This window comes from Bombina bombina, chromosome 5, assembly GCF_027579735.1.
Source record: "Bombina bombina isolate aBomBom1 chromosome 5, aBomBom1.pri, whole genome shotgun sequence".
Classification (NCBI taxonomy): Eukaryota; Metazoa; Chordata; class Amphibia; order Anura; family Bombinatoridae; genus Bombina; species Bombina bombina.
In genome coordinates, this window is record NC_069503.1 from 45,854,755 (window position 1) to 45,875,262 (window position 20,508).

At 38.7% G+C, this 20,508-nt stretch overlaps 1 protein-coding gene across 1 annotated transcript in view; it reads right to left on the bottom strand.

Moving 5' to 3' along the window:
* The window catches only part of LOC128659804 (gastrula zinc finger protein XlCGF57.1-like), an 87,082-nt gene extending 67,117 nt beyond the window's left edge, over positions 1–19,965 (bottom strand). Inside the window, exon 1 of the mRNA XM_053713375.1 lies at positions 19,858–19,965. The gene's annotated coding sequence lies outside the window, so the exon portion shown is untranslated. The remainder of the gene's footprint in view (positions 1–19,857) is intronic.
* Between the last annotated feature and the right edge of the window lie 543 nt (positions 19,966–20,508).

Genomic DNA, 20,508 nt, shown 5'->3' on the forward strand with positions numbered 1-20,508 from the left:
TGCACAGTGTGTATTAACCCTTCACTAGCACAGAGAGCAGCACAGTGTGTATTAACCCTTCATTAGCACAGAGAGCAGCACAGTGTGTATTAACTCTTCACTGGCACAGAGAGCAGCACAGTGTGTATTAACCCTTAGCTAGCACATAAAGCTGCACAGTGTGTATTAACCCTTCACTAGCACAGAGAGCTGCACAGTGTGTATTAACCCTTCACTAGCACAGAGAGCTGCACAGTGTGTATTAACCCTTCACTAGCACAGAGAGCAGCACAGTGTGTATTAACCCTTCACTAGCACAGTGTGTATTAACCATTCACTAGCACAGAGAGCAGCACAGTGTGTATTAACCCTTCACTAGCACAGAGAGCAGCACAGTGTGTATTAACCCCTTCGCTAGCAGAGAGAGTTGCACAGTGTGTATTAACCCTTCACTAGCACAGAGAGCTGCACAGTGTGTATTAACCCTTCACTAGCACAGATAGCTGCACAGTGTGTATTAACCCTTCACTAGCACAGAGAGCAGCACAGTGTGTATTAACCCTTCACTAGCACAGATAGCTGCACAGTGTGTATTAACCCTTCACTAGCACAGAGAGCTGCACAGTGTGTATTAACCCTTCACTAGCACAGAAAGCTGCACAGTGTGTATTAAAAACAAAAAGAGAGGCGCCAAGGCATAGAGCAGTATCGTCGGATCACAACAGAGGGAAGAACGCCCTTCACTAGCACAGATAGCTGCACAGTGTGTATTAACCCTTCACTAGCACAGAGAGCAGCACAGTGTGTATTAACCCTTCACTAGCACAGAAAGCTGCACAGTGTGTATTAAAAACAAAAAGAGAGGCGCCAAGGCATAGAGCAGTATCGTCGGATCACAACAGAGGGAAGAGTGCCCCTCCCCCAGATGATCAGAATACTCACAAGCGGAGCGACACTAACATGTCGATAGGAGCAAGCCAGAACTATTTAGAGTCGCCCGGCAGACACGCTGTGGCTAGATGACGTTCAGGACCCTTGTCCAATCACAGTGTCGGTTCCTCCCAGTCGTTCACGGCAACAGTCTTGTAATAAAGCCGAAGTTATGGGCTAGGTAGCAGACTAGCAGAAATACGTATATAGTGGAACTATATGTATTATAGTGTATACACATGATCATTTATAGGTGATTCACGTTACATAATTATCACCCCCCCCCCTTTTTTTCATCTTCCTATAAGTTATACTATTTCACTATATAATATATATTAATTATTAGTGGTATAAGGATAGTGATACATTATATTACTTATTTCTATACATATTCACAGCTGAACACCTAGCTATAAGTATGTTGTCAGTAGGTGAAAGGACAAATAAGAGGCTTTTAATGGTCTCACATACAGCATCATCTAAAATCATTCCCAGTGAAGCTCATTCAACAGATAATTTATCAATACACGCCTTATTTGCTAAACTAGAAGAGTCAATTAACACTGAATGCAGACATTGACTTGACTCAGAGATGTTACAGACATATTTGGACAAAAAACAGGTCCCAGGTTCTTTTAAAGAAGATTCTACTGTTTTGTCTTAATGGGAGGGAAGTTTGAGTGAGTGTTCTTACACTTTGATGAGGATCTTGATAGCACATAGAAAAACACTAGTAGAACATACCTCTAAAGAAATTGACACCATTCAAACCACTTTAGATAAGTATAAAACTTTACAGTTATATAAAGACTTAAAAAATATGGTTTTACAGAAAACCGATACTTATCAAAAAGATCTTATAAATGTCAAAAATTGTAAGATCATTAGGGATGAGGAAGACTATCTAAAAGGGGAAGTTTTTACATATAATAAAAAGAAAACAATTCAGTCAGCCCCCCTAGGACCCCAAGTGGAATATTCTGATGATCAAGGACGATCTAATAATCCCTCTGAGGAGTGGATAACAGTTAGCCACCATAAAAATAAAAATAAGAATAGAAATTATCATAACAATTTTGATTACTATAGAGAGACCAATTATAGCCATCATAATAATGATGGTAGCTACCAACATATACGAGGGAGGACCAATAGTGAAAATGTTGTCAATGATAAGTACATACAGTCTGGTGGGTATTCTCCAAGATTTTCCAATTGGAATGATAATTCTGAGAGATTACAAGCCAGGTAGTAATTACCATCACCAGAAAAACTCTGGTTATAGACAATCTGTACATTTTTCTGATAGAGACTATGATCAAGTTACCTATAAAGCGGTGGGAGGCTACCCTGTTCAAAAGGGCCCCCCAAACTCCAATGGTGGTTATCGTGGTACCTATCAACAAAATGCCAGAAGTCACGATTATAATCATGGGGTACCTAATAGATCTAATGATGATTTTTCTAATCAACATCATTTATCTGCTAGAAACCAGGAATCAAATCATGGGGCTCATTCTAGTCGCAATGATTTCAATAATCAACGTCACAATCAGGTTATCCCTTGCAATCCCCAAGAAGGATCTCCTAATGTGAATTGTAATCCCAACCAATCTTTTTTAGAACAAGGCTCATGCCCATCTTCTTGGAAACAGAAAAGCATAACCAGTTATCTAGAGCCTGTGGTTTCCCTTACTACTCCCCAAAAAGGAAAAAGACCTCACAGCCACGGGGATGTAGAGGATGAGGCACAGCCATCAAAAAGGCAAAACTACAGACACTAGGCAAAGGGATATATAACCTTTCATCACATATTTTAACTGATGATGAGGTGAGAATTTTGGGAAGAGGACTGTCTTTTAGCCCCACAAACAAACACAATGTGTTTTCTCTTTTTGTAGATTTAAACCGTTTTACTCAAAAATTATCTATGCAGAAATATTTTGCAGAGAAAAAAACTTAAAAATGATACATATGCCCCTATATTAACTGACCACATGGATACAAGGTTGGTAGATACACATATTCCAGTATATGAACCAGATTCGATAGTTGAACAGTTGTGCGAGGGTTACATAACTGATTAAAAAATAAATCTAATTTCACACCACAATTAAAGAATAATGCTCATATTGAGATTTTTAGACAGCTGGTTAGTGACGATATAGAATTAATTCCAAAAAATAATAATAGATTTAAGGATAATCTGTATGCCAATGAACGAAGAGCTTTAACTAGTTTGAGAAATGATATATGAAATGTCTCTGGTCATCAGGCAGGCAGATAAAGGAGGTAGAATTGTCCTCCAAAATTTGGAAGATTATCTTTTGGAGGCCAGGAAAATACTATTTGATACTTCCTACTATATCCAACTAAATTATGATCCAACTACACAATATAAAGATCTATTAAAAGACCTTGTAGAATATGCGTTTACGGAAGGCATAATACTTAAGAAGGAAAAAGAATTTTTGGTCCCCAAGGAACCTAACTATGCCTTCTATTACTATCTGCCCAAACTACATAAGAACCCCAAGTGCCCCCCAGGGAGGCCTATAATTGCGGGGATTGGAAGTCTCACCGACAATGTGTCCTCTTATGTGGACTATTTCTTACAAAAGTTTGTACTTGGCCTCAAATCGTATATCCGTGATTCCACGGATTTGATCAAGAAATTGGAGTCTGTCCCGGTCACTCAGGATCTATTATGGATAACTTGTTACGTACAGTCACTTTATTCCAATATATCTAATAATTTAGGTATTTCAGTGGTATCTGAGTATTTACAGGAAGATCTCTATCTAACTTCTAACCAATGCGAGTTTATTTTACAACTCATATCTTTTATCCTGAGGCATAATTATTTTTTGTTTCAGGATAGATTTTTTATTCAAATCAAGGGAACTGCCATGGGTACCAGGTTTGCCCCCAGTTATGCTAACTTGTTCATGGGATCATTTGAACATCAATATGTCTATGACAAGGCATACGGGGCGAACCTGGTATTCTATGGGCGGTACATTGATGATATGATTTTTGTATGGAAGGGAGATATTGCCTCTGCAAAGTCCTTTGTTGAACATCTTAACCATAATGATAGGGGACTTTCTTTCACGAGTTGCATACATCATGAGACTATAGTGTTTTTGGAAGTTTGAGGATAGTGGGGTCACTAGTACCACCTATTTTAAAACAGTAGATTGTAACAGTTACCTTGATTTTAATAGCCATCATTATTTTCCATGGAAATGAAATGTGCCCATTGGTCAATTTAAACAGATTTGTCGTAACTGCAGTAATATAGCTGATTATGAAATTCAAAGTCTTGTACTTAAAGAACGGTTCAATGAAAAACACTATCCCCACCACATCATAGAAAACAGTTATTTGAGAGCTAAATTCAACAAAAGGGAAGATTACTTTAAACCTAATAGAACCATTATGACAGAGCCTAATTTGACAAAAAAAATGTGGCTTTATTTATCACAGAATATAATTGTCACTATAAAGAAATCAAACAAATTATTACAAAATATTGGAATATTCTTAAAAAAGACCCAATTTCGGGTAAGACGTTGGGTGATAAACCCATGAAAGTCTATAAAAAAGCCCCCAATTTAAAACAATATTGGCCCCTAGTAAAATTGTAAAACATAGTATCTCTTTTAACTGCAAGCAGTTAAGAAATCTACCTGTAGGGTCCTATAGGTGTGGAGTTAACAGATGTAAATTATGTGCCAGGATCACACACAAACAAAAGATTTTTATATCAAATGTGACTAGAAAGCCATTCTCTATAATTGGACACATATCTTGTGCTTCCCGTTATGTAGTTTATTTATTATCCTGCGTGTGTGGGGTTCAGAACGTAGGTAGGACCTGTAGAAGACTGAGCATCAGATGGTCCGAACATATACGGAATATGACAAATAACTATAAAAATCATAGCGTTTCGAGACATTGTAATTATTCACATGGTGGCAATAGTAATTGCTTTACCATTTGTCCAATAGAGTCCATCCCTACATACCATTTGTATAATAGGTTCTCTAGACTTAGGTAGAGGGAGACCTACTGGATACACACTCTTAAGAGTCTCCATCCTAGTGGTCTAAATTTGAATATAGACCTGGCGGCTTTTGAATAAGATCTATTAAGTGTGATCCAGTGGGTCTCCCTATGCCTAAACAGATATTTTTTCTATACAGGATTCTTTTAGAGTAAACGATAATACAATTAACCGATGTATTTGGCATATATATGTATATAAGTGTTCTTATAGATCACCGTATCTTGTATGGACTTTTGTGCATTGGGGTAACTTACTATAATGTGGTACTGCACACGATTTAGATTGCTAGACAATAGACACACCAATAGGTACATCCCAAATAAGTAATAATGTAGATAGCGGTAGGACCATGAACTATAGACGTATTAATAGAGTTGAATCTACCAATGTCTAGCACAGAAAACACCTGGTTATATAGGCTAAAGAGGCTTGACTGGGACAAGGGATTTTCAGTTTAGTATTTTATCATAATATATATGTATGGTATTTTGACATTGGTCATAAGATTTATATAGTGAGATTTTGGGCTATCGTTAATTGGTGGATTCACATTAACGTGTGTCTAAATGGATCAATATGACGTATGGTATACACCATGGATTAATCCGTGTTTAGATTGAATAATAATCTTTACTAATACCAATGTCAAAAACCACATTTTATGAATGTTATACATATTTTATATAGATTTAAATTATTTTAGCTATTTTTACTATTTATTTTAAATCCCTATGTTGTGAAGGAAATAATAGGGACAACTTTTGTATGTTTATTATATGTATCTATACACTGTTTACAATGTTGTGGAATTATCACCAGGATTCTAACAGTTAATCCAGTTTCCGAGTATAAGGGGTGTGTGCCTTCAGGCCGCCCTTTGATTGGATAAGATCTATTAAGTGTGATCCAGTGGGTCTCCCTGAGTGTTCTTACACTTTGATGAGGATTTTGATAGCACATAGAAAAACACTAGTAGAACATACCTCTAAAGAAATTGACACCATTCAAACCAGTTTAGATAAGTATAAAACTTTACAGTTATATAAAGACTAAAAAATTATGATTTTACAGAAAACCGATACTTATCAAAAAGATCTTATGATGAAACGGCCACCAGCCGAGAAATGCGTTGCTATTATTGTGTTTATGTTTCTATTTTATTAAACTGATATCTCCTTATACCTGTGCTGTGCTGAGGCATATTTTTATTATAATACATGCTGTGAAGTCACATGTTCAGCAGCAATCAATCAGACAAAAGAACAAAATGCAAACATCTCAAAGATATTTGGATGCTTTTTAACAGGTTTAAATGCTGCAATTTCATAGAATTAGTAACTGAGCCCATTGTCACTGTCATATCCTCTACTAGTGCATTACAGCTGCACTATATACATAAAGCTACACAATATATATTAGCACTTTCACTAGCACTGAGCACATTGTCACTGTCATATCCTCTACTAGTGCAATACAGCTACACTATATACATAAAGCAACACAATATATATTAGCACTTTCACTAGCACTGAGCCCATTGTCACTGTCATATCCTCTACTAGTGCATTACAGCTACACTATATACATAAAGCTACACAATATATATTAGCACTTTCACTAGCACTGAGCACATTGTCACTGTCATATCCTCTACTAGTGCATTACAGCTACACTATATACATAAAGCAACACAATATATATTAGCACTTTCACTAGCACTGAGCCCATTGTCACTGTCATATCCTCTACTAGTGCATTAAAGCTACACTATATACATAAAGCTACACAATATATATTAGCACTTTCACTAGCAATGAGCACATTGTCACTGTCATATCCTCTACTAGTACATTACAGCTACACTATATACATAAAGCTACACAATATATATTAGCACTTTCACTAGCACTGAGCCCATTGTCACTGTCATATCCTCTACTAGTGCATTACAGCTACACTATATACATAAAGCTACACAATATATATTAGCACTTTCACTAGCACTGAGCACATTGTCACTGTCATATCCTCTACTAGTGCATTACAGCTACACTATATACATAAAGCTACACACTATATATTAGCACTTTCACTAGCACTGAGCCCATTGTCACTGTCATATCCTCTACTAGTACATTACAGCTACACTATATACATAAAGCTACACAATATATATTAGCACTTTCACTAGCACTGAGCACATTGTCACTGTCATATCCTCTACTAGTGCCTTACAGCTACACTATATACATAAAGCTACACAATATATATTAGCACTTTCACTAGCACTGAGCACATTGTCACTGTCATATCCTCTACTAGTGCATTACAGCTACACTATATACATAAAGCTACACAATATATATTAGCACTTTCACTAGCACTGAGCCCATTGTCACTGTCATATCCTCTACTAGTGCATTACAGCTACACTATATACATAAAGCTACACAATATATATTAGCACTTTCACTAGCACTGAGCACATTGTCACTGTCATATCCTCTACTAGTGCATTACAGCTACACTATATACATAAAGCTACACAATATATATTAGCACTTTCACTAGCACTGAGCCCATTGTCACTGTCATATCCTCTACTAGTGCATTACAGCTACACTATATACATAAAGCTACACAATATATATTAGCACTTTCACTAGCACTGAGCACATTGTCACTGTCATATCCTCTACTAGTGCATTACAGCTACACTATATACATAAAGCTACACAATATATATTAGCACTTTCACTAGCACTGAGCACATTGTCACTGTCATATCCTCTACTAGTGCATTACAGCTACACTATATACATAAAGCTACACAATATATATTAGCACTTTCACTAGCACTGAGCACATTGTCACTGTCATATCCTCTACTAGTGCATTACAGCTACACTATATACATAAAGCTACACAATATATATTAGCACTTTCACTAGCACTGAGCCCATTGTCACTGTCATATCCTCTACTAGTACATTACAGCTACACTATATACATAAAGCTACACAATATATATTAGCACTTACACTAGCACTGAGCCCATTGTCACTGTCATATCCTCTACTAGTGCATTACAGCTACACTATATACATAAAGCTACACAATATATATTAGTACTTTCACTAGCACTGAGCACATTGTCACTGTCATATCCTCTACTAGTGCATTACAGCTACACTATATACATAAAGCTACACAATATATATTAGCACTTTCACTAGCACTGAGAGCTGCACTTTGTATTAACCCCTTTACCAGCACAGTGATCTACACTGTGTATTAACCCCTTCACTAGCACAGGGAGCAGCGCCGTGTGTATTAACCCTTCACTAGCAAAGAGAGCTGCACAGTGTGTATTAACCCTTCACTAGCACAGAGAGCCACACAGTGTGTATTAACCCTTCACTGGCATAGAGAACAGCACATGTTGTATTAACCCTTCAGTAAGACAAAGAGCTGTACAGTGTGTATTAATCCTTCACTAGCACAGAGAGCAGTACCGTGTGTATTAACCCTTCACTAGCACAGAGAGCAGCACAGTGTGTATTAACCCTTCACTGGCACAGAGAGCAGCACAATGTATATTAACCCTTCACTGGCACAGAGAGCAGCACAGTGTGTATTAACCCTTCACTAGCACAGAGAGCAGCACAGTGTGTATTAACCCTTCACTAGCACAGAGAGCAGCACAGTGTGTATTAACCCTTCACTGGCACAGAGAGCAGCACAGTGTGTATTAACCCTTCACTAGCACAGAGAGCAGCACAGTGTATATTAGCCCTTCACTACCACAGAGAGCAGCACAATGTGTATTAAACCTTCACTACCACAGAGAGTTGCACAGTGTGTATTAACCCTTCACTAGCACAGAGAGCAGTACCGTGTGTATTAACCCTTCACTAGCACAGAGAGCAGCACAGTGTGTATTAACCCTTCACTAGCACAGAGAGCAGCACAGTGTGTATTAACCCTTCACTGGCACAGAGAGCAGCCCAGTGTGTATTAACCCTTCACTGGCACAGAGAGCAGCACAGTGTATATTAACCCTTCACTGGCACAGAGAGCAGCACAGTGTGTATTAACCCTTCACTGGCACAGAGAGCTACACACTGTGTATTAACTCTTTACTAACACAAAGAGTTGAACAGCACTTAATATCCCATTGCCTGGCACAAGCAAATGAGTAGCATGCATTAAAAGAACATTTATAAAAATTATAAACTTTTTAAGAAGACCAGAAAGTGACTAAAACGTTTTATCACACAATACACACAGCCTGACTCACTCACCCAGCAGCAGCGGCACAGGAAGTAAATGGGAGGGGAACAAAGAGCAGTTCAATACTAAACTACATCTCCCAGAATACATGCAGAGAAGTCACATGTTAACATGTCGATAGGAGCAAGCCGGAACTATTTAGAGTCGCCCGGCAGACACGCTGTGGCTAGATGACGTTCAGGACCCTTGTCCAATCACAGTGTCGGTTCCTCCCAATCGTTCACGGCAACAGTCTTGTAATAAAGCTGAAGTTATGGGCTAGATAGCAAACTAGCATAAATACGTATATAGTGTAACTATATGTATTATAGTGTATACACATGATCATTTATAGGTGATTCACGTTACATAATTATCACCACCCCCCCACCCCTTTTTTTCATCTTCCTATAAGTTATACTATTTCACTATATAATATATATTAATTATTAGTGGTATAAGGATAGTGATACATTATATTACTTATTTCTATACATATTCACAGCTGAACACCTAGCTATAATTATGTTATCAGTAGGTGAAAAGACAAATAAGAGGCTTTTAACCCCTTAACGACCGAGGACGTGCAGGGTACGTCCTCAAAAAAAAGGCAGTTAATGCCTGAGAACGTACCCTGCACGTCCTCGGTTTGGAAAGCAGCTGGAAGCAATCCTGCTCGCTTCCAGCTGCTTTCCGGTTATTGCAGTGATGCCTCGATATGGAGGCATCCTGCAATAACCTTTTTAAGCCATCCGGTGCAGAGAGAGCCACTCTGTGGCCCTCTCTGCACCGGAGATCGGTGGCTCCCTGCGTTGGTGGGTGGGAGCCGGACCGGGAGGCGGGTGGCGGCCATCGATGGCCCTGGTTATGTGCAGGGGGGCGGGATCGTGGGCGGGGATGAGCGGGGGCACGCACGGACGCGCGCGCACGGGAGGGCGGGGGCGGGCGCGTGCACGGGGAGGGAGCGGGTGGGAACCGCTACACTACAGAAAATTTGTTAATAAAAAATGTTTAAATGCCTTAATATTTTTTTAAAAAAAAAAAGATCAGCAAGGTGGTGGGGGTTTGTCTGTGTGGGGGGGGAAGCTACACTACAGAAAAAAGCCAAATAAAAATAAAAAAAGCACTTTTTTTTGCAAACTGGGTACTGGCAGACAGCTGCCAGTACCCAAGATGGCCCCCAATGAGGCAGAGGGGATGGTCAGAGAGCGGTTTTGGGGGGGGGATCAGGGAGGTTGGGGGCTAAGGGGGGATCCTACACCCTAGCATATGTAAATATGCTAAAAAAAATATTTTATTTTTTTTTAAAAAAAAACCTTTTATTTTAGTACTGGCAGACTTTCTGCCAGTACTTAAGATGGCGGGGACAATTGTGGGGTGGGGGAGGGAAGGGAGCTGTTTGGGAGGGATCAGGGGGTGGGATGTGTCAGGTGGGAGGCTGATCTCTACACTAAAGCTAAAATTAACCCTGCAAGCTCCCTACAAACTCCCTAATTAACCCCTTCACTGCTAGCCATAATATACGTGTGAGGCGCAGCAGGATTCAGCGGCCTTCTAATTACCAGAAAGCAACACCAAAGTCATATATGTCTGCTATTTCTGAACAAAGGGGATCCCAGACAAGTATTTACAACCATTTGTGCCATAATTGCACAAGTTGTTTGTAAATAATTTCAGTGAGAAACCAAAAGTTTGTGAAAAAATTTAACTTTTTTTTCAATTTGATCGCATTTGGCGGTGAAATGGTGGCATGAAATATACCAAAATGTGCCTAGATCAATACTTGGGGTTGTCTACTATACTACACTAAAGCTAAAATTAACCCTACAAGCTCCCTAATTAACCCCTTAACTGCTGGGCATAATACACTTGTGGTGCGCAGTGGCATTTAGCGGCCTTCTAATTACCAAAAAGCAACGCCAAAGCCATATATGTCTGCTATTTCTGAACAAAGGGGATCCCAGAGAAGAATTTACAACCATTTATGCCATAATTGCACAAGTTGCTTGTAAATAATTTCAGTGAGAAACCAAAAGTTTGTGAAAAAATTTGTGAAAAAGTGAACGATTTTTTGTATTTGATCGCATTTGGCGGTGAAATGGTGGTATGAAATATACCAAAATTGTCCTAGATCAATACTTTGGGATGTCTACTAAAAAAAAATATATACATGTCAAGGGATATTCAGGGATTCCTGAAAGATATTAGTGTTCTAATGTAACTAGCGCTAATTTTGGAAAAAAGTGGTTTGGAAATAGCAAAGTGCTACTTGTATTTATGGCCCTATAACTTGCAAAAAAAGCAAAGAACATGTAAACATTGGGTATTTCTAAACTCAGGACAAAATTTTGAAACTATTTAGCATGGGTGTTTTTTGGTGGTTGTAGATATGTAACAGATTTTGGGGGTCAAAGTTAGAAAAAGTGTGTTTTTTTCAATTTTTCCTCATATTTTATATTTTTTTTTATAGTAAATTATAAGATATGATGAAAATAATGGTATCTTTAGAAAGTCCATTTAGTGGCGAGAAAAACGGTATATAATATGTGTGGGTACAGTAAATGAGTAAGAAGAAAATTACAGCTAAACACAAACACCGCAAAAATGTAAAAATAGCCTTGGTCCCAAACGGACAGAAAATGGAAAAGTGCTGTGGTCATTAAGGGGTTAATGGTCTCACATACAGCATCATCTAAAATCATTCCCAGTGAAGCTCATTCAACAGATAATTTATCAATACACGCCTTATTTGCTAAACTAGAGGAGTCAATTAACACTGAATGCAGACATTGGCTTGACTCAGAGATGTTACAGACATATTTGGACAAAAAACAGGTCCCACGGGGTCTTAGACTATTGAAAAGCTGTTCTTTTAAAGAAGATTCTACTGTTTTGTCTTAATGGGAGGAAGGTCTGAGTGAGTGTTCTTACACTTTGATGAGGATTTTGATAGCACATAAAAAAACACTAGTAGAACATACCTCTAAAGAAATTCACACCATTCAAACCAGTTTAGATAAGTATAAAACTTTACAGTTATAAGACTTAAAAAATATGGTTTTAAAGAAAACCGATACCCCAAGTGGAATATTCTGATGATCAAGGACAATCTAATAATCCCTCTGAGGAGTGGATAACAGTTAGCCACCATAAAAATAAAAATAAGAATAGAAATTATCATAACAATTTTGATCACTATAGAGAGACCAATTATAACCATCATAATAATGATGGTAGCTACCAACATATACGAGGGAGGACCAATAGTGAAAATGTTGTCAATGATAAGTACATACAGTCTGGTGGGTATTCTCCAAGATTTTCCAATTGGAATGATAATTCTGAGAGATTACAAGCCAGGTAGTAATTACCATCACCAGAAAAACTCTGGTTATAGACAATCTGCACATTTTTCTGATAGAGACTATTATCAAGTTACCTATAAAGCGGTGGGAGGTTACCCTGTTCAAAAGGGCCCTCCAAACTCCAATGGTGGTTATCGTGGTACCTATCAACAAAATGCCAGAAGTCACGATTATAATCATGGGGTACCTAATAGATCTAATGATGATTTTTCTAATCAACATCATTTATCTGCTAGAAACCAGGAATCAAATCATGGGGCTCATCCTAGTCACAATGATTTCAATAATCAACGTCACAATCAGGTTATCCCTTGCAATCCCCAAGAAGGATCTCCTAATGTGAATTGTAATCCCAACCAATCTTTTTTAGAACAGGGCTCATGCCCATCCTCTTGGAAACGGAAAAGCATAACCAGTTATCTAGAGCCTGTGGTTTCCCTTACTACTCCCCAAAAAGGAAAAAGACCTCACGGCCACGGGGATGTAGAGGACAAGGTACAGCCATCAAAAAGGCAAAACTACAGACACTAGGCAAAGGGATATATAACCTTTCATCACATATTTTAACTGATGATGAGGTGAAAATTTTGGGAAGAGGACTGTCTTTTAGCCCCACAAACAAACACAATGTGTTTTCTCTTTTTGTAGATTTAAACCGTTTTACTCAAAAATTATCTATGCAGAAATATTTTGCAGAGAAAAAAATTAAAAATGATACATATGCCCCTATATAACTGACCACATGGATACAAGGTTGGTAGATACACATATTCCAGTATATGAACCAGATTCGATGGTTGAACAGTTGTGCGAGGGTCACATATGAACTGATTTCAAAAATAAATCTAATTTCACACCACAATTAAAGAATAATGCTCATAGTGAGATTTTTAGACAGCTGGTTAGTGACGATATAGAATTAATTCCAAAAAATAATAATAGATTTAAGGATAATCTGTATGCCAATGAACGAAGAGCTTTAACTAGTTTGAGAAATGATATGTGAAATGTCTCTGGTCATCAGGCAGGCAGATAAAGGAGGTAGAATTGTCCTCTAAATTTGGAAGATTATCTTTTGGAGGCCAGGAAAATACTATTTGATACTTCCTACAATATCCAACTAAATTATAATCCAACTACACAATATAAAGATCTATTAAAAGACCTTGCAGAATATGCGTTTACGGAAGGCATAATACTTAAGAAGGACAAAGAATTTTGGTCCCCAAGGAACGTAACTATGCCTTCTATTACCATCTGCCCAAACTACATAAGAACCCCAAGTGCCCCCCAGGGAGGCCTATAATTGCGGGGATTGGAAGTCTCACCGACAATGTGTCCTCTTATGTGGACTATTTCTTACAAAAGTTTGTACTTGGCCTCAAGTTGTATATCCGTTATTCCACGGATTTGATCAAGAAATTGAAGTCTGTCCCGGTCACTCAGGATCTATTATGGATAACTTGTGACGTTCAGTCACTTTATTCCAATATATCTAATAATTTAGGTATTTCAGTGGTATCTGAGTATTTACAGGAAGATCTCTATCTACCTTCTAACCAATGCAGGTTTATTTTACAACTCATATCTTTTATCCTGAGGCATAATTATTTTTTGTTTCAGGATAGATTTTTTCTTCAAATCAAGGGTACCGCCATGGGTACCAGGATCGCCCCCAGTTATGCTAACTTGTTCATGGGATCATTTGAACATCAATATGTCTATGACAAGGCATACGGGGCTAACCTGGTATTCTATGGGCGGTACATTGATGATATGATTTTTGTATGGAAGGGAGATATTGCCTCTGCAAACTCCTTTGTTGAACATCTTAACCATAATGATAGGGGACTTTCTTTCACGAGTTGCATACATCATGAGACTATAGTGTTTTTGGATTTAAAATTGAAGTTTGAGGATAGTGGGGTCACTAGTACCACCTATTTTAAAACAGTAGATTGTAACAGTTACCTTGATTTTAATAGCCATCATTATTTTCCATGGAAACGAAATGTGCCCATTGGTCAATTTAAACGGATTCGTCGTAACTGCAGTAATATAGCCGATTATGAAATTCAAAGTCTTGTACTTAAAGAACGGTTCAATGAAAATCACTATCCCCACCACATCATAGAAAACGGTTATTTGAGAGCTAAATTCAACAAAAGGGAAGATTACTTTAAACCTAATAGAACCATTATGACAGAGCCTAATTTGACAAAAAATGTGGCTTTATTTATCACAGAATATAATTGTCACTATAAAGAAATCAAACAAATTATTACAAAATATTGGAATATTCTTAAAAAAGCCCCCAATTTAAAAACAATATTGGCCCCTAGTAAAATTGTAAAACACAGTATCTCTTTTAACTGCAAGCAGTTAAGAAATCTACCTGTAGGGTCCTATAGGTGTGGAGTTAACAGATGTAAACTATGTGCCAGGATCACACACAAACAAAAGATTTTTATATCAAATGTGACTAGAAAGCCATTCTCTATAATTGGACACATATCTTGTGCTTCCCGTTATGTAGTTTATTTATTATCCTGCATGTGTGGGGTTCAGTACGTAGGTAGGACCTGTAGAAGACTGAGCATCAGATGGTCCGAACATATACGGAATATGAAAAATAACTATAAAAATCATAGCGTTTTGAGACATTGTAATTATTCACATGGTGGCAATAGTAATTGCTTTACCATTTGTCCAATAGAGTCCATCCCTACATACCATTTGTATAATAGGTTCTCTAGACTTAGGTAGAGGGAGACCTATTGGATACACACTCTTAAGAGTCTCCATCCTAGTGGTCTAAATTTGAATATAGACCTGGCGGCTTTTGAATAAGATCTATTAAGTGTGATCCAGTGGGTCTCCCTATGCCTAAACATATATTTTTTCTATACAGGATTCTTTTAGAGTAAACGATAATACAATTAACCGATGTATTTGGCATATATATGTATATAAGTGTTCTTATAGATCAACGTATCTTGTATGGACTTTTGTGCATTGGGGTAACTTACTATAATGTGGTACTGCACACGATTTAGATTGCTAGACAATAGACACACCAATAGGTACATCCCAAATAAGTAATAATGTAGATAGCGGTAGGACCATGAACTATAGACGTATTAATAGAGTTGAATCTACCAATGTCTAGCACAGAAAACACCTGGTTATATAGGCTAAAGAGGCTTGACTGGGACAAGGGATTTTCAGTTTAGTATTTTATCATAATATATATGTATGGTATTTTGACATTGGTCGTAAGATTTATATAGTAAGATTTTGGGCTATCGTTAATTGGTGGATTCATATTAACGTGTGTCTAAATGGATCAATATGACGTATGGTATACACCATGGATTAATCCGTGTTTAGATTGAATAATAATCTTTACTAATACCAATGTCAACAACTACATTTTATGAATTTTATATATATTTTATATAGATTTAAATTATTTTAGCTATTTTTACTATTTATTTTATATCCCTATGTTGTGAAGGAAATAATAGGGACAACTTTTGTATGTTTATTATATGTATCTATACACTGTTTACAATGTTGTGGAATTATCACCAGGATTCTAACAGTTAATCCAGTTTCCGAGTATAAGGGGTGTGTGCCTTCAGGACGCCCTCTGATTGGATAATGCAGGGTATATAGTGAGATAAATTTTGTATAGTATTTACAGCCTGATGAAACGGCCACCAGCCGAGAAATGCGTTGCTGTTATTGTGTTTATGTTTCTATTTTATTAAACTGATATCTCCTTATACCTGTGCTGTGCTGAGGCATATTTTTACTATAATACACATAGTTCCACTATATACGTATTTATGCTAGTCAGCTATCTAGGCCATAACTTCGGCTCTATTACAAGACTGTTGCCGTGAACGATTGGGAGGAACCGACACTGTGATTGGAAAGGGTCCTGAATGTTATCTTGCCACAGCGTGTCTACCGGGCGACTCTAAATAGTTTCGGCTTGCTCCTATCGACACGTTAGTGTCGCTCCACTTGTGAGTATTCTGATCATCTGGGCGAGGGGGGTTCTTCTCTCTGTTGTGATCCGACGATACTGCTCTATGCCTTGGCGCCTCTCTCTCTTTTTGTTTTTATCCGTCTAGAAGTCCTGTTTGGATAATTTTATCTGGTGAGTGCTTCCGGAAATACAGAGGACTTCGAGATATATACTTCACACCAGCGCACCTCTTTTGGGGATCTCCTATCCTGTTCTGAACAGTGTGTATTAACCATTCACTAGCACAGAGAGCAGCACAGTGTGTATTAACCTTTCACTAGCACAGAGAGCTGCACAGAGCAACACATTGTGTATTAACCCTTCACTAGCACAGAGAGCAGCACAGTGTGTATTAACCCTTCACTAGCACAGAGAGCTGCACAGTGTGTATTAACCCTTCACTAGCACAGAGAGCAGTACAGTGTGTATTAACCCTTCACTAGCACAGAGAGCAGCACAGTGTGTATTAACCCTTCACTGGCACAGAGAGCAGCACAATGTATATTAACCCTTCACTGGCACAGAGAGCAGCACAGTGTGTATTAACCCTTCACTAGCACAGAGAGCAGCACAGTGTGTATAAACCACTTCACTAGCACAGAGAGCAGCACAGTGTGTATAAACCCCTTCACTAGCACAGAGAGCAGCACAGTGTGTATTAACCCTTCACTAGCACAGAGAGCAGCACAGTGTGTATAAACCCCTTCACTAGCACAGAGAGCAACACAGTGTGTATTAACCCTTCACTAGCACAGAGAGCAGCACAGTGTGTATAAACCCCTTCACTAGCACATAGAGCAGCACAGTGTGTATTAAACCCTTCACTAGCACAGAATGCAGCACAGTGTATATTAACCCTTCACTAGCACAGAGAGCAGCACAGTGTGTATTAACCCTTCACTAGCACAGAGAGCAACACAGTGTGTATTAACCCTTCACTAGCAGAGAGAGCAGCACAGTGTGTATTAACCCTTCACTAGCACAGAGAGCAGTACAGTGTGTATTAACCCTTCACTAGCACAGAGAGCAGCACAGTGTGTATTAACCCTTCACTAGCACAGAGAGCAGCACAGTGTGTATTAACCCTTCACTGGCACAGAGAGCAGCACAATGTATATTAACCCTTCACTGGCACAGAGAGCAGCACAGTGTGTATTAACCCTTCACTAGCACAGAGAGCAGCACAGTGTGTATAAACCACTTCACTAGCACAGAGAGCAGCACAGTGTGTATAAACCCCTTCACTAGCACAGAGAGCAGCACAGTGTGTATTAACCCTTCACTAGCACAGAGAGCAGCACAGTGTGTATAAACCCCTTCACTAGCACAGAGAGCAGCACAGTGTGTATTAACCCTTCACTAGCACAGAGAGCAGCACAGTGTGTATAAACCCCTTCACTAGCACAGAGAGCAGCACAGTGTGTATTAAACCCTTCACTAGCACAGAATGCAGCACAGTGTATATTAACCCTTCACTAGCACAGAGAGCAGCACAGTGTGTATTAACCCTTCACTAGCACAGAGAGCAACACAGTGTGTATTAACCCTTCACTAGCAGAGAGAGCAGCACAGTGTGTATTAACCCTTCACTAGCACAGAGAGCAGCACAGTGTGTATTAACCCTTCACTGGCACAGAGAGCAGCACAATGTATATTAACCCTTCACTGGCACAGAGAGCAGCACAGTGTGTATTAACCCTTCACTAGCACAGAGAGCAGCACAGTGTGTATAAACCACTTCACTAGCACAGAGAGCAGCACAGTGTGTATTAACCCTTCACTAGCACATAGAGCAGCACAGTGTGTATTAACCCTTCACTAGCACAGAGAGCAGCACAGTGTGTATAAACCCCTTCACTAGCACAGAGAGCAGCACAGTGTGTATTAACCCTTCACTAGCACAGAGAGCAGCACAGTGTGTATTAACCCTTCACTAGCACATAGAGCAGCACAGTGTGTATTAACCCTTCACTAGCACAGAGAGCAGCACAGTGTGTATAAACCCCTTCACTAGCACAGAGAGCAGCACAGTGTGTATTAACCCTTCACTAGCAGAGAGAGCTGCACAGTGTGTATTAACCCTTCACTAGCACAGAGAGCTGCACAGTGTGTATTAACCCTTCACTAGCACAGAGAGCAACACAGTGTGTATTAACCCTTCACTAGCACAGAGAGCAGCACAGTGTGTATTAAACCCTTCGCTAGCACAGAATGCAGCACAGTGTATATTAACCCTTCACTAGCACAGAGAGCAGCACAGTGTGTATTAACCCTTCACTAGCACAGAGAGCAACACAGTGTGTATTAACCCTTCACTAGCACAGAGAGCAGCACAGTGTGTATTAACCCTTCACTAGCACAGAGAGCAGTACAGTGTGTATTAACCCTTCACTAGCACAGAGAGCAGTACAGTGTGTATTAACCCTTCACTAGCACAGAGAGCAGCACAGTGTATATTAACCCTTCACTAGCACAGAGAGCAGCACAGTGTGTATTAACCCTTCACTAGCACAGAGAGCAGCACAGTGTGTATTAACCCTTCACTAGCACAGAGAGCAGCACAGTGTGTATTAACCCTTCACTAGCACAGAGAGCAGCACAGTGTGTATTAACTCTTCACTGGCACAGAGAGCAGCACAGTGTGTATTAACTCTTCACTAGCACAGAGAGCAGCACAGTGTGTATTAACCCTTCACTAGCACAGATAGCAGCACAGTGTGTATTAACCCTTCACTAACACAAAGAGTTAAACAGCACTTAGTATCCAATTGCCTGGCAGATGAATAACAAGCACTACAAGAACAACATTTATAAAAATTATAAACTTTTTAAGAAGACTAGAAAGTGACTAAAACGTTTTATCACACAATACACACAGCCTGACTCACTCACCCAGCAGCAGCTGCACAGGAAGTAAATGGGAGGGGAACAAAGAGCAGTTCAATACTGAACTACATCTCCTAGAATACATGCTGTGAAGTCACATGTTCAGCAGCAATCAATCAGACAAAAGAACAAAATGCAAACATTTCAAAGATATTTGGATGCTTTTTAACAGGTTTAAATGCTGCATTTTCATATAATTATTAAAGGGCCATAATACCCAAATGTTTAAACACTTGAAAGTGATGCACCATAGCTGTAAACAGCTGACTAGAAAATATCTCCTGAACATCTCTATGTAAAAAAGAAAGATATTTTACCTCAAAAGTTCCTCAGTAGCCACCTCCATTGTAAAGGATTTCTAAGCAGCATTTTAGTATGTCTGTCCTGGGACATCTGAAGGGATGAGCATCGTGCACTCTCATATTATTTCACCAATCAGGTAAAGGAAGTTTACAATGAAATCTCATGAGAGTCAAGTCAAATCTCATGAGATCACAGTAAAAGTTCATGACCTCAGCACTGCTGATGCTGATTGGCTGCTGTTCATTTCTTAATTTTTTTTAAAATTTTTTACCTGCAGCTGGGAGCAGCTGAGTATAACTTTTTACACAGAACTTAGTCTGCTGAGCTGAGGAAATTGTGAGGTAAAATATCTTCCTTTTTTACATAGAGATGCTCAGGTGATATTTTCCTGTCAGCTTTTTACAGTTATACTGCATCAGTTTCAAGTGATTTAGCATATGAGTATTATGTCCCTTTAACTGAGCCCATTGTCACTGTCATATCCTCTACTAGTGCATTACAGCTACACTATATACATAAAGCTACACAATATATATTAGCACTTTCACTAGCACTGAGCCCATTGTCACTGTCATATCCTCTACTAGTGCATTACAGCTACACTATATACATAAAGCTACACAATATATATTAGCACTTTCACTAGCACTGAGCACATTGTCACT